The sequence below is a fragment of the Crocuta crocuta genome, unplaced genomic scaffold (genome assembly GCF_008692635.1).
Source record: "Crocuta crocuta isolate KB4526 unplaced genomic scaffold, BGI_CrCroc_1.0 scaffold78, whole genome shotgun sequence".
Lineage (NCBI taxonomy): Eukaryota > Metazoa > Chordata > Mammalia > Carnivora > Hyaenidae > Crocuta > Crocuta crocuta.
Genome location: NW_027532617.1, coordinates 2,058,970 through 2,067,641, shown reverse-complemented (window position 1 = coordinate 2,067,641; position 8,672 = coordinate 2,058,970).

Here is an 8,672-nt window from a genome sequence, read left to right as displayed (position 1 = left end):
AAGATATAGGGAATCCCAAAATGGCGAATAGGCTCATAAATATAAAAAGAAGAAAACACTTGGGGTGCCTGGGTGGCTTAGTCGGTTAAGTGTCCGACTTTCGCTTAGGTCATGATCTCGCGGTTGTGGGTTCGAGCCCCGCGTCGGGCTCTGTGCTGACTGCCAGCTCAGAGCCTGGAGCCTGTTTCAGTCTGTGACTCCCTCTCTCTCTGACCCTCCCCTGCTCACGCTGTCTCGCTCTCTCCTAGAAATAAATAAAACATAAAATTTAAAAAAAAAAAAAAAAAAAGAAGAAAACACTTGCATTGTGGTTAAGAGCACGAACCCTCACTTAAGTGTTATCTGGGTTAAATTCTTCTCCACCATTTAGTATAGGACCTGGTGAGAGGTATTCAACCTCTTTGAGTCTCAGTTTTATAGTTGTTAACAATGCTAACACTTGCCACCTCTCAGGCTTGTTGAGAAGATAAAACGAAGTCATTAAATGTCTAGTACCATGACTGGCATGTAATGCATGGTTCCAAAGGGCACAAGTTGATGCTATTACTGTGAGGAAAAGAAAAATACTATTTTAGACTAGGTCATTGTTATGAGTTGAATTGTGCCCCTCCCCCAAAAATATATGTTGAAGTCCTAACCCCCGATATGTGTGAATGTGATCTTAATTCTAAATAGAGTATTTGTAGATATAATCAAGTTAACATGAGATCTTTAGGTAGGCCCTAATCCAGTATAGCTGGAGGTCCTATGAGAAGAAAGAGGCAGCCATGCACAGAAGAGACACACAGAGAAAATGACCGTGTGAAGCTGGAGACAGAGATTGGCATTATGAAGTCACTGAGGATGCCAGCAGCTGGAAGAGGCAAAGTTTCACCCCACAGAGGTTTCAGAGGGAGCACTGTCCAGCTAATATATTGATTTTAAACACCTGGCCTCTAGAATTGTGAAAGACTAAGTTTCTGTTATCCCAAGTCACTTGCTTTGTGGCACTTTGTTATGGCAGCTACAAGAAACTAATACAGTCATGATTCATACCCAAGGAGAGTCTGTTTAGCTGGCATTTTATTAACTATCAGTCTTAACTAACTACAGTCACTTTGGTGCAGTAGGAAAATTCACAAAAATACAGAAAGACTACAAATGTCGAATGTTGTAATTTTGCAAAAGAGTTTGTGATTTCCAATGCAGTGATGTTTAAAAATATTGTAAAGTTTATTGCGTTAGTTAGCTCAGGCTACCAAAACAAAATACCAAAGATTGGGTGGCTTAAACAACAGAAATTTTTTTTCTCACAACTGTGGAGGCTGGAAGTCTGAGATCAGGGTACTAATAAGGTCAGGTTCTGGTGGAGACTCTCTTCCTGGCTTATAAATGGCCATCTTCTTTTTGTTTTTTAATTTAAATTCTAGTTAGTTAACATACAGTATAGTATTGGTTTCAGGAGTAGAATGTACGTATTCATCACTTATATAAAACACCCAGGGCTTGGAGCACCTGGGTGGCTCAGTTGGTTCAGCATCCAACTCTCAGTTTTGCTCAAGTCATGGTTTAGGTTCATGAGATCAAGCCCCTCATCAGGCTCCTTGCTAACAGCAAAGAGCCTGCTTGAGATTCTCTCTCTCCCTATCTCTCTGCCCCTGCCCTGGTCGGTCTCTCTCTCTCTCTCTCTCTCTCTCTCTTTCTCTCTCTCCCCACCCCCCCCTCAAAATAAACATTAAAAAATAATTAACCAGTGCTCATCCCAACAAGTGCCCTGTTTAATGCCCATCACACATTTAACTCATCCCTCCACCTCTTCTCTTCCATCAATCCCTTCTTGGTGTGTCCTCACATGGCCCTTCCTCGGTGCTATGTGAGAGGGAGAGAGCAAACTCTCTGTTGTCTCTTCTTATAAAGCCACTAATCCCATGAGACCAGGGCCTCATTCTCATGACCTTATCTAACCCTAATTGCCTCCTAATGGCCCTGTCTCCAAATAAATACCATCACGTTAGGAGTTAGAGCTTCAACATTTGAATTTGGGAAGCAATGCAAGCATTTACTTCATAACATATGTTGAACTAGCATGCTATATATTATTCACTTTCTCCCTCAAATATATCATGAAGTCAGGTTCACATACCACTTTGGGTGAGAGGGGACAGAATATGCTCAGTGATTCATAAGACGTGGTCTCTGCCCTCAAGCATCTTATAGACTAATGGAAAAGACAGTTTGTTAACAGAACATTACAATCTAATATGGAAGATGCAGTGCTGGAGGTGAGCCTGTGGAGCAGCAGAAGAGGTTCAGGGAACTTTTCCAGCAGGGAACCCCTCAGTTCAGGAAAGGGGCTATGCCTCATTCCTTTTCATCCATTCAGAGCGCAGCATATTACAATTGAGATGATTAGTGGTTAATAAATACTTGTTGAAGACGTAAATTAAAGAATAAATGAAGCCTATTGCCATTAACTAGAACACCAAAATTCCTTAGCATCAGGGATGGTATGTTAGAATTTCACTATAAAATTCTAAAATGTAAGCTGAGCTGCTGTATGGGAAAAAAACCAAAACATTGAACTAGAAATATAAAGAATAGGTTGTATTCCTCACTGCCTTAATCAAGCCCTGGAACCTTGGATAAGAGACTGGGAAGAATCCATCTGAGAACAAGGGATTGATTCATCCAGCCCCTGTTAGCTCTAAAACTATAATTCTGGCATTCCTTCTTAGATTTCATCTGAGAACATTATGAATAACATCAGGAGTAAAAGTAACTCATTACTCTCTGTAAGGTAAGAGAGAACCCAATGATCCAAATAATAGCCACAGAACGTCTGCTGAATAACAAACATTCAAATGTTCATTGAATGTTTGTAAATAATACACTGCTGTGGTGCCAATGGATTTTAATCATTCATTTGGAGTATTTATTCAACTACTATTAAGTATCACTCTAGGTACCAGCTAATGGTATATTGAAATGTATGTAAGTATACATATATTTAATATTGTACACACACACACATATATATATAAATTTTTAAAATACTAAAGTATATTTCTCCCAAGCAACTTTCTAAAAGGCTTTTTAAACTTTTCAACCTGACTGCTCTGTTGCCACAATCTCACGTTAGCGGTGCTCGGTGGAAAGGAATTTCCTCTAATGCTTTTAGTGTTTGGCTCTTATATCTGAACCATGAGGTTATTGTAGTTGACAAAAGCCAAAAATAGCTTTATAAAATGCAGCCTCTTTATTCCCCTTAGAATTTGGAAATTCTTAATAAAGTTTCATTCACTTCCAGTTTTTTGGGATGGATATTTTCTAATTCTTCCTGAAGTCAAGTCCATCCCAGTACCAATCCAGAATCTCTTCCCAGTCTTTCCTACACCCTGAAGAGATGATGAAGTTTAAATATACAAAGAAAGTGACAGCCCAAGTCTTGCTTCTCTCTGCCCTTGCCTTAGGTTCCAAAGAATCATACAATGTTAGTGGTAGGGAGATCATAGGGCTGATTTAATCCAACTCCTTCATTTTGCAGATAAAGAAGAATACCTAGAGGAATGAAATAATTACCCAAGTCCTTTCAGGTAACTACTTTGTGAGGCTGAGACTATCTCCCAAGTCTCCTAACTTTTAGTTACAATCGCTCCACTAAACTATACAGCCCCATTGCCCCGTTTCCTTTCTGTCCTTCACATGGCTTAGCTCATAGATGTGGGCATTCTGAGATCTTTGTCATGCATTCAACTGATTCATATCTGTCTAGACCAAGGGCCAGAAAATCTTTTATGTAAAAAGCCAGATAGCAAATACTTTAGGCTTTGAAGGTCCTATGGCCTCAGTTGACATTCTCAGCTGTCACTGTAGTACAAAAGCAGCCATAGACAATACGTAAAGAAATAAGAGTACCTGTGTTCCAATAAAACTTTATTTACAAATCCCAGCAGTGAGCTGCATTTTCCTGTGGGCCATAGTTTGCCAAACTCTGGTCTAGATGTTGTGTTCCTTGCTCCTGATCCTAGAAGACTATTTGCCAGGATGAGAATGAAAGATACCATCTTTCTTCCCTTATGGTAAAAATAAGATCTTGTGAATTTTATACATTAATTCTACATAAATCCATTGAATACCTACTTTATGGAAAAAGAATAAGTGGTAAAATAAGCTGTGATAATAATAATAATGAGGTATCATATCTGTCGATAAAGGTACTTTACGTATATGCTTCTCATTATCCTTATGAAACCCCATGTTACTGCTAAGGAAAATAAAGCCTAGCAGGGTAGGAAACTCATCCACAGACACACAACTAGAAAGTTGTAGAAGTAGGATTTGAATCCAGATATCCATGGCTGTTATCACGGTCACCTTCTGACTTCCTGATGATGTTGGGGAACCTGGTCTCATGTTACAAAGGAAGCATGGCTCTAACGCTGGGTCCATGTTGTCTTTACTTAGTAGCAGGAATCCCCTCCCCCACCTCTTCCTCCACCTCTGCTCTCATTTGACAATAATTTGTGTTCCCAAAGATAGCTGTGAATGGCGTGAGTTGCTGAATCAAAACAACAACAGGAAATTATGGTGACACATTAGTCTAGGGTTTAAAAAATGGTTAAAAGCCAAATTATAGACCTTTTACTTTTTAAAGAGTTTCTTTTTCTTCTGAAGGTTTACTTATTTTGAGAGAGAGAGAGAGCAAGGGAGGGGCAGAGAGAGAGAGGGAAAGAAAGAATCCCAAAAAAGCTCCATGCTATCAGCATGGAGACTAATGTGGGGCTTGAATCCACAAACAGTGAGATCATGACGTGAGCCGAAATCAAAAGTCGGATGCTTAACCAACTGAGCCACCCAGCCAACCCCAAATTACAGACCTTTTAAAAAATATATATATTAATCAGTCTTTCAGTTTAATCAGTGTGTGATTTGTCCACTCACACTGACCCGCACTGTGCTAGGTACTGCTACTCCCTCACACAAGCAAGACTTTGAAGCCCTAAGGTTTAGGCCTCACTCTTCAGCTATTTAGCTGAAGGAACTTGGTCCAATAACTGTGATCCTTACATCCTCCTTGAGTGAAATGAGGGAGTTTTATTTAATACTCACCAAAGCTCAGATGGTCTTCTTACTGAGTCTACAAAGAAGGTAAAGTGCCGCACAAGCAGCCCTCCAGGTTTGACCGTTCTTCAAATAACTATCTCTCCTTGACAAAGTTTATGTGAGGGATGTTTCTAGGGACCAAAATTTAACTAGGAGCACCGACTTGCTACAAATGCAACTGCATTTGTGTGAGTACACATATGCATGTGTTTGCCCAACACTGTAATGCAATAGTTAAGAACCCAGGCTGGGGTGTCAAACACCCCTGGTATTATGTCCTGAATTTACTGCTTGTTGATTGCATGGGCCCCTGCAAAGTGAGTATTAAAGTGGACAGGACAACAGGTCTTCTCTAGCTAAGATATATAAGAAGAGAGAGACATGGAGGTGAGGGCATTGGAAGCTCCATGGAGTAATACACTGAAACACTGGTGACCATAGGGGAGATGTCAGATCCAGATAAATAAAAAAAGAAATGAAATGAGTAGGAAAGCAGTGAGGTCTCTGTCCATGGAAGGACTCCAACAGCAGCTGGATAATCACTTTTTGAAAATTATAAAAAAAAGGAATTGAGTTACCAGATAAGAGTATAGCCAGACAGACTCCAAGATTCCTTCTGACTCTGGAATTCTGGGACACTAGGGTGTATGGAATTTATTTGTTTGCTTATCCTCTGTCAAACGTAGAAGTAGCCCAAGGATCCTCTGGGTTTAGTTTCCACTCTCTTGGAGTATCACGAAGAGCACTTAGCATACATAGCCTTTCAGCATCCCCAAATGACCCAAGTTATTTGTTTGTCCAGCATGTATGCAGTGGACCTTGAATTCACTATCTTTTCAGGCAAGACAGACTGACTGGGAGCTGTCCAAGTAGCTCCATGGAGTTCTCAGTTCAATGTTCCCTAACTTCATGGTCACAATCGACAAAAGTTTACATCACTATTTAGAGTTTTCCTGTGACTAATCAGAACCCTCAGTGGAATGGACTGCCTCTACAAGGTGTGGGCCCTCGTCATTGAAATGTAGTAGTTGGATAAATACTCTTTCATTCCATTAACAACTCATACTGTTGCACTTTCTAAATGACAGGCACAGTGCAAACCCCTGGAAATACGGAGCCACTTGCCATTATCCCTTTGTACTGCTAGTTCCCAGCATTAGTGCTGTGATTGATAATACCTTGTCTCTCTCTGGATCTCGGTGTAGGCGATGCCAGCACTGAATGCAACAGAGAGAAGCATCACTACTGGAGCCAAGTATGATGCGACGAAATGGGATGCAGTGTCAGCAGTAAAAGTACACGAGATGCTGTCTTCTCCAACAGGCGCATCTCTATTTTGGACTTTTTTTAGCTGCTTTTGAGAGGCTTAGCAATAAATTGCCCAAGAACATCTGTGTCCAAGCTTTTGCCATTCCTTATCACAGTCAGTCATTTGAACTCTGTTTTGGAACTTGTCCATTCCTCCCTACAGACCATCCCACTAAGTAATTCAAAATTCTTGAGGAAGTGTGTGGGGCTCACCTCCAGCTATCATATCTTCCCTCTCAGCAGATTTCCCTTTACATGATTCCTAAGAGAATAGAGCTGGAATAGCAATTATAATAATAGCAACAATAGTAACTGTGGCATATGGTGTTGACTGATACTCAGTACCATCCCTGCATTTCTCAGTCGTCCCCTCTACTGCAAGGACCAAAAGCCTAGAACCTGTATTGCTGATATTCCTCTTCCTCTGAGATGTACACTTAACCAATAAGGTACTTGCAGAAGGTTTGTAAAACATAAAAAAAGGAATATGGGCATGGACAAGACAGCACTTTTCCAAATGCTTTCTAGAAAATCCCTGATAATCACCCATTTCCACGATGCTGGCAGCTGATATCACAGTAGTGGCCTCCCTATGACTCCTGAACATCAGTGTGTTCTGAAACCCAACAGCTGCCCTAATTTTCTTGCCCCAGTCCCTCCAGAGCATGTAAACCTCTCTCTGGACCACAACTATAGATCCTAGTGGGGTTCCTCTAAACTATGACAAGTCTCAGTCTTGAAGGAATTTAAGTGCCAGAAAGGACAGCACAGCAGGAACTCAAGTGTGGACAATAAGACTGGGATACAGCGACCATTTGAAGTGCTCAGAGTAGAACAATGACAGACGAAAGTAAGAAACCCTCAAAATATGAAATGTGACGACATGCTCTAGCAGTTTCTTGGCTACTGTTCAAATCATCCTGGAATTAAACTGGGATTGTTCTCAGAGACTAGTAAGGAAAAACACTTTGATGTGGGTGTCAAGAGGCCTCAGTTTTAGAATTTGTACAAGTGAGAAGATAGGACTTAGTTTATCATTACCATGGCATGCCTTATTCTTTTACCCTGATCTTTTAGCCATTGTGTGGTACAAAGAACCACAGGCTACAAAAGAAATAAGGAACGAAAGCTGTAGGGTGTGTTAGGTAGGGTACCTTAAATTATTCAAGTGATTTATTCAGGACACGTTCTTAGGAGAGGGAGTACGTGAAGGGGGAAAAGTCAAATGGCTTCATCTAGAGACTACCTTCATTCTGATGTCACAGGGAAGCTCTGGAGAACAAACTGCACCATATAGTTTAGCCCCACCTTGCAGCAAGTGGAATGGCCTTTTAAGTGACTATGCCAATGAGACTTCTGCCCCGAAAGAGGGAAGGAGGGAGAGCCTCCAAGATGAAGTGCTCCATATTAGTTTAAGGCGATTCTCTAAAGAGGGGGATAGGTGTGAACTATCGCCATCCAACACTCTCAGCAGGTGGGTTATGGGTACCCTTGGTGATTAAAAATATCTGGGCAAGGCCCTAACAGCATCCACTTTGGTTCACTGCCGACAGCACTTAGATCCATTTGTTTCCTAAATTAAGTTCACTCCTTCTGAGTATAACTGCTAGAATTCTCATCTGTCTCAATTTCTTAGAGAACTTAAAGGAAGATGGTGAATTGAGATGAACAACATCTGCTGCTAAGGCATAACTGATACTCATCATCTGTAATTTCTAATGTCTGTGTTATATTTCACTCCCCTTGGGGTAAATTTCTAGTCTAGGTGACTTATCTGATGCGTTACCATGCATTCTCGTCTCTAGGGCTCTGAAACTCTGGTTACTATGTTCTCATTAGACAATGGTTGCTCTATTTGTCAATTTGAAATTATAAGTGGGCATAAAAGTACCAAGAGATGCTTAAGTGGATTATCTCTATGTTAGGCATATTCCTCCTTGCCTTCATTATGTATAAGCAATCCTACCACTTCATGATAATCAGGGCTAAATACTTCTACCACTATGGTAGCTCCTTTCTTTGGCTGATGGTCAGCTGGCTTGAGGATCCCAAGGTGACCACGTGGCAGCCTTAACTTTAGATTAGGGGTACTCTTACTATGTCTCCTGGTAGAAACAATCCCCTCTGGGACCTAAGACCTCTAAACCCACAGAGCCTAAATTTGCAGGGAAAGTTTGCAAAAATTCTGCAAATGGCTTATAGGGAGTCAACATGAATGGTGTCATTTTTTAAGTTTATTTATTTATTTTGTGTGTGAGAGAGAGAGAGAGAGAGAGAGAGAA